Source organism: Triticum urartu, chromosome 3, assembly GCF_003073215.2.
Source record: "Triticum urartu cultivar G1812 chromosome 3, Tu2.1, whole genome shotgun sequence".
In the NCBI taxonomy this organism is placed as follows: Eukaryota; Viridiplantae; Streptophyta; class Magnoliopsida; order Poales; family Poaceae; genus Triticum; species Triticum urartu.
This window is the reverse complement of record NC_053024.1, coordinates 520,665,917-520,683,625: the sequence shown is the minus strand read 5'-3', so window position 1 is coordinate 520,683,625 and position 17,709 is coordinate 520,665,917.

Sequence of the window (17,709 nt, the reverse complement as noted above, 5' to 3'; positions counted from 1 at the left end):
GATATTAAGTTATCCAGGTGTGGTTGAATTGACAACTCAGCTACTAATACTTGAGAATATTCTTTGGCTCCCCTTGTGTCGAATCAATAAATTTGGGTTGAATACTCAACCCTCGAAAACTATTGTGATCCCTGATACTTGTGGGTTATCACGTATCAATAGCCCCCAAGGGCTGACTTATCCTACCAAGGATGAGGCGGGTCTTGAAGCCATTTACTGCGAACAAAACCAGATGTTGCCCTCCAGAGCCGGTTTATCCTGACAAGGATGAGCCGGGTCTTCTTTATCGTTAACTTTGAATACAAACATATGTAGCCCTTCAGGGCCGGCTTGTCCTGACAAGGATGAGCCGTGTATTTAAATCATAAAGTTTGAAAATGACCATATGTAGCCCTCCAGGGCCAACTTAACCTGACAAGGATGAGTCAGGTCTTCAAATTTGAAAATTAACCCACATTAGCCCCCAAGTGCCAAGCATATTGCTTGCAATGTGTGCAGGACTTATAAAATTATGCCAGAATGACTTTAATCAAATGCTAATTTTGATCCCTGATACGTCTCTGATGTATCTATAATTTTTGAAGTATTCATGCCATTTTATAACAATTTTATATGGTTTTGGTATGATTTGATTAGAACTAACCCAGACTGACGTTGTTTTCAGCAGAACTACCGTGGTGTCATTTTTTGTGCAGAAATAAAAGTTCTCGGAATGGGCTGAAAATTTACGGAGAATATTTTTAGAAAATATAAAAAATACTGGAGCGAAAAGATACCAGAGAGGAGTCGCGGGGTAACCACAAGGGTGGGGGCGCCCCCACCCCCTAGGGCGCGCCCCCTGAAGGAAATATGCCCTAGAGGCAATAATAAAGTTGTTATTTATATTTATTTATATCATGATAAATGTTTATTATTCATGCTAGAATTGTACTAACCGGAAAATTGATACATGTGTGAATACATAGACAAAACACAGTGTCCCTAGTATGCCTCTACTAGACTAGTTCGTTAATCAAAGATGGTTAAGTTTCCTAACCATAGACATGTGTTGTCATTTGATCAACGGGGTCACATCATTAGGAGAATGTTGTGATGGACAAGACCCATCCGTTAGGTTAGCACAATGATCGTTTAAGTTTTATTGCTATTGCTTTCTTCATGACTTATACATATTCCTTTGAGTATGAGATTATGCAACTCCCAGATACCGGAGGAATACCTTGTGTGCTATCAAATGTCACAACGTAACTGGGTGAATATAAAGATGCTCTACAGGTATCTCTGAAGGTATCTGTTGAGTTGGCATAGATCGAGATTAGGATTTGTCACTCCCAGTATCGGAGAGGTATCTCTGGGCCCTCTCGGTAATGCACATCACGATAAGCCTTGCAAGCAATGTGACTAATGAGTTAGTTGCTGGATGATGCATTAAGGAACGAGTAAAGAGACTTGCCGGTAACGAGATTGAACTAGGTATGAAGATACCGACGATCGAATCTCGGGCAAGTAACATACTGATGACAAAGGGAATGACGTATCTTGTCATTACGGTTTGACCGATAAAGATCTTCGTAGAATATGTGGGAACCAATATGAGCATCCAGGTTCTGCTATTTGTTATTGACCGGAGAGGTGTCTCGGTCATGTCTACATAGTTCTCGAACCCATAGGTTCCGCACGCTTAACGTTCGATGACGATTGGTATTATGAGTTATGTGATATGGTGACCGAATGTTGTTCGGAGTCCCGAATGAGATCACGGACATGACGAGTCTCGAAATGGTCGAGAGTTAAATATTGATATATTGGACGATAGTATTCGGACACCGGAACTATTTCAGAATGTATCGGGTACGTATCGGAGTATGGGGGGGGGGTTACCGAAACCCCCCGGGGGAAGATATGGGCCATAGGAGGGAGGCAGGCTAGCCCACAAGGGGTGGCTACCCCCCCAAGGGAGGAGTCCGAATTGGACTAGGGGAGGGGGCGGCACCCCCCTTTCCTTCTCCTTCTGCTTCCCCCTTTCCCCCTCCGATAAAAGCAAGGAGGCCGAATTGGACTAGGATCCCAAGTGGGACTCCTCCCACTTGGGGCGCCCTAGGGTTGGCCTCCTCCCCTCTCCCTCCTTTATATATGGGGGTAGGGGGCACCTCTAACACACATCAATTGTTCCAAGCCGTGTGCGGAGCCCCCTCCACTATTTGCTCCTCCGGTCATATTGTCGTAGTGCTTAGGCGAAGCCCTGCGCAGATCACTTTACCATCACCGTCACCACGCCATCATGCTGACGAAACTCTACCTCGACAGTTTGCTCTATCAAGAGTTTGAGGGATGTCATCGAGCTGAACGTGTGCAGAACTCAGAGGTTCCGTACGTTCTGTACTTGATCGGTTGAATCGAGAAGTCGTTCGACTACATCAACCCGTTAAGTAAATGCTTCCGCTTTCGGTCTACGAGGGTACATGGACACACTCTCCCCCTCTCATTTCTATGCATCTCCTAGATAGATCTTGCGTGATCGTAGGAATTTTTTGAAATTGCGTGCTACGTTCCCCATCGGTGGCATCCGGGCCAGGCTTATGCGTAGATGATATGCACGAGTAGAACAGAAAGAGTTGTGGGAGATCATAGTCATAATGCTTACCACCAACATCTTATTTTGATTCGGCGGTATTGTTGGATGAAGCGGCCTGGACCAACCTTACATGACCACGTTCATGAGACCGGTTCCACCGACAGACATGCAACTTGTTTTGCATAAAGGTGGCTGGCGGGTGTCTGTTTCTCCAACTTTAGTTGAATCGAATTTGACTATGTCCGGTCCTTGATGAAGGTTAAAATAGCAAACTTGATGAAACATCATTGTGGTTTTGATGCGTAGGTAAGAACGGTTCTTACTAGAAGCCCATAGCAGCCACGTAAAACTTGCAACGACAAAGTAGAGGACGTCTAACTTGTTTTTGCAGGGCCTGTTGTGATGTGATATGGTCAAGACATGATGTGGTATACGTTGTTGTATGAGATGATCATGTTTTGTAAAAGTTATCGGCAACTGGCAGGAGCCTTATGGTTGTCGCTTTATTGTATGAAATGCAATCACCGTGTAATTGCTTTAATTTATCACTATGCATTAGCGATAGTTGTAGAAGCAATAGTTGGCGAGACGACAACGATGCTACGATGGAGATCAAGGTGTCAAGCCGGTGACAATGGAAATCATGACGGTGCTTTGGAGATGGAGATCAAAGGAACAAGATGATGATGGCCATCATGTCACATATTTTGATTGCATGTGATGTTTATCTTTTATGCATCTTATTTTGCTTAGTACGGCAGTAGCATTATAAGATGACCCCTCACTAAATTTCAAGGTATAAGTGTTCTCCCTGAGTATACACCGTTGCGACAGTTCGTCGTGCCGAGACACCACATAATGATCGGGTGTGATAAGCTCTACGTTCACATACAACGGGTGCAACATAGTTTTGCACGCGCAGAATACTCGGGTAAACCTGACGAGCCTAGCATGTACAGACATGGACTCGGAACACTGGAGACCGAAAGGTCGAACGTGAATCATATAGTAGATATGATCAACATAGAGATGTTCACAATTGAAAACTACTCAATCTCACGTAATGATCGGACATAGTTTAGTTGATATGGATCACGTGATCATTTAGATGACTCGAGGGATGTCTTTCTAAATGGGAGTTCTTATGTAATATGATTAATTGAACTTAATTTATCATGAACTTAGTCCTGATAGTTTTTGCATATCTATGTTGTAGATCAATGGCCCGTGCTACCATTCCCTTGAATATTAATGCGTTCCTAGAGAAAGCTAAGTTGAAAGATGATGGTAGCAACTACATGGACTGGGTCCGTAACCTGAGGATTATCCTCATTGTTGTACAGAGGAATTATGTCCTTGATGCACCGCTAGGTGACAAGCCCCCTCCCGCTAATGTAGACGCTTTGAACGTCTGGCAGACGCGGTCTGATGACTACTCTATAGTTTAGTGTGCCATGCTCTATGGCTTAGAATCAGGACTTCAAAGACGTTTTGAACGTCATGGACCATATGAGATGTTCCAGGAGTTGAAGTTAATATTTCAAGCAAATGCCCGAGTTGAGATATATGAAGTCTCACTACTGCAGGATGCTGCTAACGCGACACTACGATCAGAGACCCTTCGACGAAACTGTGTGTGATGCCATAATCGCAAACAATGGTGTAAAAATAACCGTCAAAAAGGTGCAGAATGTTTGCAGTGGAGGATGCATCAAACACGGTTCAGATTTTAGTTGCTTATGCGATGCAGGGCATACGGTTCAGCTCAATTAACCGTTTGCGATGAGGAGGAACAAAAGAAACAGGCAGGCAGATGAAGGTGTGTGCGATGTACAGCATACGGTTCACTCGGATGAACTATTTGTGATTAGGCAATAGAAAAGAAACAGTCAGCCAGATCAAAGGTGTGTGCGATATACGGCATGCGGTTCACTCGGATGAACTGTTTGCATTGAGACATGAAAACAGAAACGGTTCAAATGAACAAGATGTGTGTGATACGAGGCAAATAGGTCTGTAATCAGAAATGTGTGCGAAGACCGATAACAACACAGACGATTACTGATAACAAGCCGTGTGTGTTGTGAGCACACGATTGCTGGCATACAATTGTGAGTGATTCTTGAAAACATCACCAACGGGTTCCATTGTTTAGTCCATGTGCGATATGACTTTCTTTGTCCGCACAACATCTACGCTCTGTCTACAGAGCATCAACATATATACTTAAAAGGACAACATTGCATAACCAAATTAAGCATACAATTACACAAGTGACTACACACATAACATTTCCACACACCAAAGAAAGCAATTACATGCATACTAAAGTAGGAGAAACAAGGATCTAATCATCTACTTATTATTGTGACGACGCTTGCCATTGCTCTGCTTCCGGCTGGTACCCTGGCCGTTTTGGGGAAGGAAGGACTTCCTCATGTCAACGATCCGCCTGTACATGTCATATCTCGTGTACGCCTCCTTGGCCATCATCGACCCCTCACTAGTTCATCTTGTCCTTGTTGCGTGAATCCTTCATGTCTCTGTAGTAGGGGTCGATGATGGCCTCAGTGAGGTGAACCAGTGAGTCCTTCTCATGATCCTTGCTTTCCCTGATCTTGTATTGGCCCTGGATGTAGACAAGATTCTGGCAGGCGATGCCCGAATTCTCGAGTGCCTTTACATCGTTGGTGATGTCCACCGTAGCAAACATGTAGTGGGGGCTGTTGACAAACCTGGCGAAATGCTCGCAAGGCCTTGTGGCCAAGCAGTAGTGGTAGATGAGGACATGGTGACGCACGCACATCTAGGCGACAACAACCTTGGGATAAGACCCGGCACGAGCGTGGGTGTACTCGAGCTCGAATCCAACCACCTTGTACTTCTCCTCGGCAAGCAACAACTCCATGATGTGGATGGAGTGCTCCGCCCAGACCGGGTCGTTGGTGTACACCACTGAGAGGTCCATGAACCTTCTGTGGGTGTCCACCACGACACGCATGGTGAATTGTTGCTCGTCGTCGGCAGCCTCCCGGAGCGCCATTGGAGCTGCACAGGATACCCTCTAAGAATTTCTAGTGGTGGGTGTGCTTCTTGAAATGGTGGGGCGCGATCGAAAGGTTGAAGAGACACAAGGGTAGGTTAAATGGCCGTTGTAATAAATGGGGGCCAGCCGGCCTGTAATCGTCACGTCTTGTCACGGCGTTCATAGCGGAGGATTCCAGAATCCAGTGCATGCTTGACAACACCGCACCCCGGGCGTGGGCTCGAAGAGGCACCAAATGTATCGTCGGTGAGCCTGTTCCCGTGCTACCGTGTTGTTTACCGCGCAAGCTTCCCGCCCAGCTAGTTTGGCCACACGTCGGCTAGAAGAGGAACAAATCGTGGGTGTTTATTGGCAAAAACCTTTGTAAAAACGAAGTGTGTGGAATGACACCAGTCATGAGTTTACCCTTGGGTGATGTGGTCAAAGTTACACAGAAGGGTGATGATGGACACTCGAGTGCGATAATTAATTCTGCGCTCTACAGTGCACACGGTGGAAGAAACCAACTGTGTGCAATAATGTCAAAGATTGCAGTCGAGTTAGCTATACATATCGTGTGTTGTGAGATCGACAAGGTAAACTGATTCGATAATGGTTAATAAAATCTAAGATCATTGCATATTAAGGTCAAAATAGTGCTAGCAATATACGAGTCTCATACGATGCCATTTCGACAATTGTACCACAAAAGCTCGAAATGTTACAAGGTTCAAATTCCAGAGTTATATGGCTCAAATTCGAAGATTACAAGGTTCAAACTGATATTAGAAATGAAATTCAGCTCATCAGATGCAAACGCTTGCACTGATGCGCTGAACATGGATATCAGAGAGGTTCAAACTAATATCACCGCTTCTAAGTCTGGCTTCGAAACCTCACAATTTTTGCAAAGGGGTCAGCCACTGAGAAGTCATGTATGGGGTTGACCCAATGACTTCCGATTACTCTGTCATCTGAAGTTCCAAAATGAAATTCGGCATTTTTGGATCCTACTCCATTCTACCGCAGGCACCGGCTCTGATCAACAGACCATTCATTTTTGTGAAATAAATGTAGGGCAAACCTCATTTCCTTCAGCACCCTTGCTCTGAGAAAAAATAACCTCGCGAATATAATCTCCGGTAAGGTCCCTCGGTAGGAGTTCAAAGTAATTTCTGAGAGATGCAGATCTAGGCATTCGATGTGATTGTTATATTGTATCACATTATCCACCACTGGGCCTAATCTTATCTCCAAAAGAAGAAAACGTGTTAGTGCCTACATGCAGTTTTGAACATTACTACAGGCCTAGTTATTTGGTTTGCAGGATTTGGAAAATGCACTAACATGCCATCTTCGATCTGACATGATTAACATGGGCATTTGATTACATTCTAGAAAAATGTAGCCTTCTTCACAAGAGGTTGGAGTGGATGAGAAGTTCCCTAAGAAAACTAGTACAGATGAATCCAAAGGAGAAATGCTTATTGATTGTAACCATATGGATCAAGCAACCAATATGGGGGGCATGTATGTACCGAAATCCTCCAAAAGAACCTTCAGAAATCGTAGTGCATTGTCATTGTAAACTTGGAAAAAGGTCTCACGAATTGAACTCCCTTATGGTTAACATTTAACGGGAAAGGAACATCACCTCGATATATAGCTTCTCCAGGCACGGAAAGCATCTCAGGAAACTGACAACTTGCTCCAGGTCGGGCCCGATAGATTCTAGTGCCAAGACCTTCACTATGCGCAGTTTCGGGGTCAAGCTTGTCGAAATTATTTTCTGAATGGTAGACGAACAAACATCTTCAAAATTAGAAATAATGTTAATTTGTAGAAGGAGAGGTAGAAGGCAGCTATTGTACCTGAACGGGTGTGGATCCAATAACAAGTTTGGAGTATTTGTCAGATGAGTAGCCCACCACTGTCAATTTCGGCGCAGAAATGACATTGATTCTTGTTGGACCTTCTTGATCAACTACAAGTAATCTCTCAAGTGCAGGTGTGTCCTGGATGACCATACCATGGTCCACCTTTTGTGATGTCTTCCTGCCGCACCAGCAACACACATAAATAGTCCGGAGAGTCATGGAGGTGATGTGGAAGGTACTCAACCCATTGATCGCCTGAAGATGAAGGTACTCGAGTAGAGTACATCCACGGAGCAGGCGCTCCATGTCACCCTTTGAGAGGCAGACAACGACAAGCTCGAGGTGCTTCAGTCGTGGTAGAATAAGAGCGGGCGCGTCATTAAGGGGCGGGAAATGGCAGTTCCTGAACTTGGTGATGCGCAGCATGGGCGCGAGGCGGAGTGCGGACATTGGCAGCGACCGCATATGTCCATCATCAAAAGTGAGCTCCTCGAGCTGATCTAGGGCGGGGATCGGAACCAGTCATCAAGCTTGTCGGTCCTTGCCATTGGAATGGAACTTGCCCATCTAAGGCCTTTGGTTGGGCCAAGGTGACTGCCGAGGATCTTGGAGAACGCATCCAAGCTTTTGCGATAGCCATGGCAGAGCTCGTGGGTGTTAATGAGGTCGAGAGGGATGGAGTTCCATAGGGGGCGCCATCGCCGGGAAAGGAGGGTTATCCGCACCCCATATTTGATTGGGAGGAGGGAGATGATGACTCTCAACATGTCATCGGGGAGGCTGCTGATTAAGTCTAGGCCTGCTGGAGTCGCTTTCGGTTCCAGCTTGCCCCATCTTCGCTTGTTGGCAGCCCCATTCTCCACCTACGGAGTCTCCTTGTCAGTGGCGCTTTCTGATAGAAATGGGAGTACATGGAATATTTAGTTAAAACAGGGCAATAGAAAAGTTTATTGGTAACTAGAAGTTATTAGGTAGGAATATAGTAAGAAAAGGGAATAACAATTGGTTGCTTAAATACTACACAATTCATTTGACATTGCTGGGTAAGTCAACATATGCAGATAGTTGAAAAGAAAACTTACTTCGAACAAAGTCTGGATGGATGATTTTGTCGGGGAAGTTAGCATATATCTCATGACCAGACCCTTCTATGTGCAGTGCAATTTTAGTGCCAGCTTTCAGTACATAAAACTTTGCAATTTCATACCAAAAGCCAGTGCCAAAATAGGAGTCACCACATTCATCAAGTCTTACAGTAGCAACGATTGTAAATCCATGGTTTGTGTGCAGTATGACATTCGTGGAACCTTGATGTATGTAAAGTGAAAAATTGTGCACTACATAATCGGTTGCATAGCGAGGGTTGTCCTGCAGAAAATGGTAGGATTGTTAAAGAAAATATGCTAACATGCAAATATGGGCCTAAAATGAAAGAACTGTACAGCAATTGAAATTAGAGGACAAAACTCTATAATTAAACAGATAGGGTAAACATGATGTCATGGAAATATGGGAGTAATCGAAAGAACAATACATCATTAATTTGCCTAATATAGAAAGAAGAGGGGAAAATCCCGATGTATATGGTGCATGTGGCACCTTTTATCCAAATGTAGCAATATTTAGAATATGTTCAGGAAAGTAGGTCATGCCAACCGATTTAGGGTGAGATTGAACATACCACGCGCGTCCTCAGGTTATCTGGTATGATGAGATGGAATCTCTGGCGGTGGTCGCCAAGTCCTGAAGTGTCGGCGCACTATACATTCTATGAATGAAAGAAAACCCTCAAATCAACTCGAATAAAAATGAATTCAGGGCGATTTCCGCTGGGTGATTAAAGGAGGCAGATGAACTGGGATAAGAGATGAGATAATATCTCGTTAAACTAGTTACCTTGTCGTCCATGAGAAAGAACCCTCAGTACGATAGATTCCCCAACCGAGTGGAGCTGGGTCGACCGCGAGCAGCGTCGAGAAAGTCGATGGCGATAGGTGGCGGCAAGCGGAAGTGGCGAAATGTGGTGGGCTTTGCCGGCAGCTGGCGGCGGCAGGCCTCGAGCTAAGTGTTTACCGCCATAATAGGCGGTGCCATGGCATAGATGTGGAGGAGCTTGTGCAGGTGTGAATGGGGAACGTACCGGAGGGGCCGATGGGGTGGTGGGCGGGGTGAGGGTTTTTGTGACGTGGGGATGGTGAGGTCTTTTTTCTTTTTTGAATTGGGTGGTGAGGGTTTTCTGTCCCACAAAGAATTTTGGGGGCGACGGTTTGCTAGAGCGAACCGTGTGTGATTGACGCAGCAGGCAAAACGAAAGTCATTGCACATGGTTCCAATTTTGGGAACCGTGTGTGATTGACGTACTACCTCCGTCCTAGTTTATTGGTCCCCCGTTGTAATTTTTACCAAAATTTGGCGAAATATTAAACATACTCAGACATAAATAATAAGCGTAGATGTAGATAAGCATAGTTCAACCATAAGTAGTACATAGCTCAACAGTATTAAGCATACTCAAGCGTACATATATAGTTCCATCCATCCCACATCTCATCTCACAGGCCGGCACGATCCTGAAGCTTCTCTAGGTACTCGGCATACGCGTCGTGCGCCACCCTGCGAGAATACTTCTACTTGAAGGAGCCAACGACCCATCCTCTTGCATGTGCCAGAACACTTAGATACGTGTCATGAAGCTTTTGGTTGCAAAATGGGCATCCATAGCCACCGTTGCAGGTCCTAATACGCCTGTTATGCATTCCAGCATAAAGCTCCCTCAGGATTTGCCTATTTGTACCTCCTCTGGACATCTTCATCCTCGCTGTCCACATCATCAGACAACACCTATACAAATAGTAAAACAAATTTGGCTTCAAATCAATGATTACATGCCGTGAAGTAGGATTAGGAATTTATGGCTATTTATTTATACATATCCAGAGATTATGGTTCGATTTTTAAGCGCGGTCGTATATGTATAGACCAATCTTGAAGAAAATAATGCCACAAACATATGTAGGGCATTGAAAATCAATTGTCAAGCCCTGGGTAGGAATTATTAGCACGAACACTAACCCTAGTCGGATTACTAGCAGAAATCATTTGCACAGATGAAACAACTAATCCCTTATCAACTGTACCATTCAAACAATCAATACACTACACGGATCTAATGAAACTTACTCAGATTTCATGGATTGGGAGAACATAACCATAGGATTTCTATTCCAAAAAGGGGGAGGCATGAGTAACCAGAGAAACCCTATGATTTATTTGACATATAAATGGGTATAGATGACTAACCAGCTGTCCATCGTCGCCGGAGTGGTCGTCGGAGTCGTCACCGGAGTGGTCGTCGGAGTCATCGCCGGAGTGGTCGTCGGAGTCGTCATCGGAGTGGTCGTCGGAGTCGTCGCCGGAGTGGTCGTCGGAGTCGGTGTGGAACTCCGCCTCCGGCTGTGGAATCTCAACGCCGTCAACGACATCAGGGTGCAGTGATAACTCGCCGGCGGTGACGGCAACCTCTGTCTCCATCTCCACGCCGTGCTTCGGTGCTTTAGCAGCCCCGGCGTCGCCACTCCCTCCGATGAGGCGCTTCGGTGGCATCCTCATACACTGAAGACTTTGAGGACTGAGAGTGGCGTTGAGGATGCAAGCGGAGAGAGAGGATTGTGTGTACGTAGCGAGGATGGGGGGTGCGGCTGCTCGGGCGCTCTATTAATATGGAGTAGTCGGATTTGTGGGAGAGAGGCAGGCGCCGGTCAAACCGATGGCTCGCCTCCCGGTGAGCCTGTGCACCGGATTGCTGGCATGCCTACCAAAGTTTCACAGAGCTACTTGCATGCCTCCCAATGACACTGCACAGGGAGCACGCCTCCGTCAATTCACACACCTGCACGCATGCCTCCCCGTCTGCCTGCGCAGTGGACGCGTCCCGTCAACTCACGCCTTCTCGCACGCCACACGGGTCATGCGGCGGCATGTATATTGTTTTTCTATTTGGATGGTTAATGCTGCCGCTTTATTGCTTAACCGAAGCATGACACGTATCCATTGTTGGTCTAACGCTCACAGTTCAAATAAATGATCCGTTTGGGATATTGGTTCCCAATTATTAATAATCTCCCGTCTGTAATTAGATAAAGATTACATCAAAACTTCTCTCAAATTTCACCAAAAAAGTACAATGCCACTTTGTATTGGTGTCCATATGACAACACGGGAAGTTTCATGAACTTCAAATAAGTTTTGGATGTACTAGAATTTAAAAATCAAGATTCTCAATGTTTGAAATTTGTTGCACGGGGAGTAGATGAAGGAAATATGCCCTAGAGGCAATAATAAAGTTATTATTTATTTCCTTATAATCATGATAAAGGTTTATTATTCATGCTAGAATTGTATTAACCGGAAACATAATACATGTGTGAATACATAGACAAACAAAGTGTCACTAGTATGCCTCTACTTGACTAGCTCGTTAATCAAAGATGGTTATGTTTCCTAACCATGAACAATGAGTTGTTATTTGATTAACGGGGTCACATCATTAAGAGAATGATCTGATTGACATGACCCATTCCATTAGCTTAGCACCCGATCGTTTAGTATGTTGCTATTGCTTTCTTCATGACTTATACATGTTCCTATAACTATGAGATTATGCAACTCCCGTTTACCGGAGGAACACTTTGGGTACTACCAAACGTCACAACGTAACTGGGTGATTATAAAGGAGTACTACAGGTGTCTCCAAAGGTACATGTTGGGTTGGCGTATTTCAAGATTAGGTTTTGTCACTCCGATTGTCGGAGAGGTATCTCTGGGCCCTCTCGGTAATGCACATCACATAAGCCTTGCAAGCATTGCAACTAATGAGTTAGTTGCGGGATGATGTATTTACAGAACGAGTAAAGAGACTTGCCGGTAACGAGATTGAACTAGGTATTGGATACCGACGATCGAATCTCGGGCAAGTAACATACCGATGACAAAGGGAACAACGTATGTTGTTATGCGGTCTGACCGATAAAGATCTTCGTAGAATATGTAGGAGCCAATATGGGCATCCAGGTCCCGCTATTGGTTATTGACCGGAGACGTGTCTCGGTCATGTCTACATTGTTCTCGAACCCGTAGGGTCCGCACGCTTAAGGTTACGATGACAGTTATATTATGAGTTTATGCATTTTGATATACCGAAGGTTGTTCGGAGTCCCGGATGTGATCACGGACATGACGAGGAGTCTCGAAATGGTCGAGACATAAAGATTGCTATATTGGAAGCCTATGTTTGGATATCGGAAGTGTTCCGGGTGAAATCGGGATTTTACCGGAGTACCGGGAGGTTACCGGAACCCCCCGGGAGCTATATGGGCCTTAGTGGGCTTTAGTGGAAAGGAGAAAGGGGCAGCCCAAGGTGGCTGTGCGCCTCCCCCCTTCCCCTAGTCCTATTAGGACTAGGAGAGGTGGCCGGCCCCCTCTCTCTCTTTCCCCCCTCAAGGAGTCCTATTCCAACTAGGATTGGGGGGGGGGGGATCCTACTCCCAGAGGGAGTAGGACTCTCCTGGCGCGCCACACCTTGGCCGGCCAGCCTCCCCCCTCTAGTCCTTTATATACTGAGGCAGAGGCACCCCAGAAACACAGAAGTTGATCCACGTGATCTATTCCTTAGCCGTGTGCGGTGCCCCCAGCCACCATAGTCCTCGATAATACTGTAGCGGAGTTTAGGCGAAGCCCTGCTGCTGTAGTACATCAAGATCGTCACCACGCCGTCGTGCTGACGGAACTCTTCCCCGACACTTTGCTGGATCGGAGTCCGGGGATCGTCATCGAGCTGAACGTGTGCTCGAACTCGGAGGTGCCGTGGTTTCGGTGCTTGATCGGTTGGATCGCGAAGACGTACGACTACTTCCTCTACGTTGTGTCAACGCTTCCGCAGTCGGTCTGCGTGGGTACGTAGACAACACTCTCCCCTCTCGTTGCTATGCATCACATGATCTTGCGTGTGCGTAGGAATTTTTTTGAAATTACTACGAAACCCAACAGTAAACATGCACCCAGTGAGACACGTGTGTTTTTGCAAATCCATTTAGGTGCACTGTCACGTGTGCATATAGCTCAAATTTGATTTTTGCACATTATACCCGTAGAAAATCAATCAATGTACTAAAACGTCTTAATGATCTCTGTGATTTTTTTGAAATTAAAACGTCCCTCATCTGGTAACATGTATGTTCACCGCAGGATAATTAATTTAACATGCATCGTAGTTGCGGTAGATTCGCGGTATGTGTGTGGGTGTGTGCGTCTGGGGGTGGCGGGTGGCTCGCAGTACACTACGAGTTGTGAGCCACCATGTGGGTTGGCCGTTTTGTTAGGCAGACCGGTGCCACATCAGAGTCATGAACTTGTTATTTAAAACATTACACAACCCTGTCATACATAAATGTTTTGGCCACATGCAGTCGATGGTTGTCCTACACGACACTCGATACTCGCGTGTGACGCTTTTCGTGGGCCCGAGAGGTCATCATCCATCACTTTGACGAACAACCGACAATGAGGTTAATTTGACCAGCAAGGTGGAATCTTTTTTGTTTGTGTTATGGTGGTATATAGTACGCGTCGAAGAGGTGGGAGGGGACTAGCATATATACTATGCGTACGCGTTCGTGAACAAGTACACCTCACTCAGTGTCGAGAATTTTTGGTTTCCGAGACACGTGCCACATCAAAATTGTGAAATTGGTTATTCAAACATCACACAACACCTTTTTGGGCCACATGCATATCCTAGCTAGGACAATCACGTGTGATGCTTCCATCTGTGGGCCCACGAGGCCATCGTTGATGCATGCATGCATCACTTTGACCTACATCGGGAGAGGTTGATTAATTTCACCATCGATGAGAATTCTTTTGGGTTACATATATTACGACAGGAGCATATAGTATGCGGTGAAGAGGGGGAAGGGGACCATCATATGTAGTATGCTTGATATGAACCTCGCTCTGTGTGGGTGCATGGATTACAGTTTTTGAGGCATGTGGCACATCAAAGTTGTGCATTTTGGGTATTCAACATATATATGTTTTTCCCACATGCAAAGCAGTGGTGGTTGTCCTCTCGCACCCACTTAAGCGGTTATCAGCGATATCGATGCTTTCCATTTGTGGGCCCGCTTGGTCCATCACTACTTTTTGCTTGACAACAAGAGAGGTTAATTTGACTTAGGAGGGGATTATTACTTTTGCTCTGGGATGAGATGCATGATACAGCTTGAGCACACACGCATGCATGTGTACGCATGAATCCCTCCCATCGAGTCGAAGAGGCTAGTACAACGACACATCATGAACCGATCTCGCTCTGTGTGGGGAGATAGTGTATGATTTTTGACACACGTGCCACATCAATGTTGTGTATTCAAACATGCATGCACGCATCACCTCCATACATATGCATGTAGTGGTTGCCTTCGAACAGTACACTCCCTCGCGTGGTTATCGGTGACAAGCCTATATATTTGTGGTCCCGCATGGGCATCCATGATCACCTGACTAACAACAAGATTAATCAGAATATAATAATTAGTAATCAGGTAGGAATACAAAAAGGCAAGGTATAATAATTAGTACCATCTTGTAAACCTCAGTGCTTCCCATTGTTTCCCTGCAACACATATAAGGTAGTTAGTAATCAGGTTAAGTAAGGGTTCACATGCTATCAGTAAAATATGTTGATGATAAATAAGCACATTGCAGATTAATCAGATTAATTCAAGCCACATGGAAAACCCATTTATCCAAACCAAGCATGATTAAGAACTAGGAAATACAACACTTGTATATGTTTCTCATGTATTAAGTGCAACCAAATTTGATTTATTCCTCACATGGTATACAATAACAGAATGCAGCCACAGCAACTGAACATCGCATTGTAGAATTGAACCAAGCAGTTAACTAAACACCACAACAAATGAACCAAACGTTAACTGAGCACCACATTGCAATATAACATACTCCTAATAGAAGATCAGACAGTTAACCAAACCAAGCATGCTTAACAACTTGGAAATATAGCAATTGTATTTGTTTCTCATGTATTTAGTACAGCCAAATTCGATGTATTTCTCACATGGTATACAATAAGAGAATGCAGCCACAACAATTGAACATCACATTGCAGAATTGAACCAAGCAGTTAACTAAACACCACAATAAAATGAACCAAGCATTAACTGAGCACCACATTGCACAATATAACATACTCCTAATAGAAGATCAGACAGGTAACCAAACCAAGCATGCTTAAGAACTTGGAAATATAGCAATTGTATTTGTTTCTCCTATATTTAGTACAGCCAAATTCGATTTATTCCTCACATGGTATACAATAACAGAATGCACCCACAACAATTGAACATCGCATTCCAGAATTGAACCAAGCAGTTAACTAAACACCACAACAAGTGAACCAAGTAGTTAACTAAACACCAATTGAACAATATAACATACTCCTAATAGAAGATCAGACAGTTAACCAAACCAAGCATGTTTAACAACTTGGAAATATTGCACCCTGAAGAATTGAACATCACATTTGCTGAATTGAACAAAGAATCTAATTGAACACCACATTGCACGACATATAGAACATGTACACTATAGCAGAAGATTGCATGGTAAAATTAGATAGAACAAATTTTTTTAAGGAAAGGAAGTAGCTAGCAAACTGAACATGGGTCCTTATAGTGAGCTAATAAGACAAGATACTCATTGTCGGAGATATCGATGACGATTGGCTCTTTGGACATGGAAGAGGGCGAGGCCTTCGCATCGTGGGTGCCGTCGTTGTAGTGGTGAGTTGCCTGAGCCGCTCAGGGCACCAACCTGCTGGCTCTCGAGATGAGGTAAGCACGTGCACGCTGAGAAAACACCTCGTAGTCTTCATCGAAGGCACCAACAGTGGCCTTGAGAAAACGCCATGAACTGTCGTTTAAAGCAGCCAACCGCGTTGCGGTGTCAGCGCGCGAGGCGTCAACGGTGGCCTCGACGGCGAGGTGCTCCTCCAAGATCTGGGGGTCGACATGAATGGCAGCCATCACGACCTCATCCGCGCGTGCGGTCGCGATTTGCTTCTCCGCTGCCAAATGCTCCTTGAGGTCCTGGCTATACTGCGTGCACCATGGCTTAGGTCGGAGCTTATTTGGTGGAGGGGTCGGTGATTTGGGTGGAAGGTGTCGCGCTCTCGCCAGCGGTCGGGGCATGTGGGATGTGGAAGGAGGAGGAGGATGGGGGTCGTGTGTGGATTACCTGTCTGGATAGGCGAGGCCGAGCAGCGTGAAGGAGGGTCACCGGCAAGGAGGCGAGCGCGCTGCAAGCAAGGAGTGAAAGTTTCAACTTGGAAAGGAAGGCGGAAAGAGGGGGAATGTGGCTTTTGGTAAGGGGGAGGGGCGGGGAGGTAGATATTTCCATGGAAGCCGAAAATTTGGAATCGCTTCAGCCAAAAAACAGGCACGCAAAGTGTCATCACACACGGTCCGAAGATATTTTGTGTTGCATCTCACACGGTCGGTTATAATAAAGTGTGTGGGATCTACTTGATTTTTCGTCTTGATTTGAATTACATAATGGGGTCACAGCGGCCATGGACGGTGTTTGAATTGCTAGACCATTTATCTGCAGTGATCATAAAAGAATTGGAATTATTCAGGGTTCGTTTGGACATTTTTATGCATCGAGTGAGTTTTCAATGCATTTATGTGCATAATTCAAATTTGAACTACATGCACATGCTCCAGTGCATATAAATTCTTTGAAAAATCAAATCTTTGTCCTTGGGTGCATGCTTAGGTCCCATGCAAGAAATGGGAATGAATTTCAAACACCCTGGCACAGTTGATTGCCGGCAAAACATTGAGATGCCTGGTTTTAAAATTCTAGTAAATCCAAAACTCGTCTGAAATTCATGAAACTTGGCATGCTATCATGGAGCGGCATCAACATGCCTTGGTAAAATTTTTGTCCCATTTGGGGTAGGTTTGGGTACATGCTTCTCACAAACCGGAGCTTCTCACAACAAGCATGATGGTTTCCGGTATGGAACGTCCCACCTTTGAGAACGAAACGATATTCATTGCCTCTTATTGCTTTCATATTTTTTCTCGTGTCAACATAGAACAACAGGAGTGTTGTGTGAATTTCTGTGATTTTTCGGGGTACGTTTG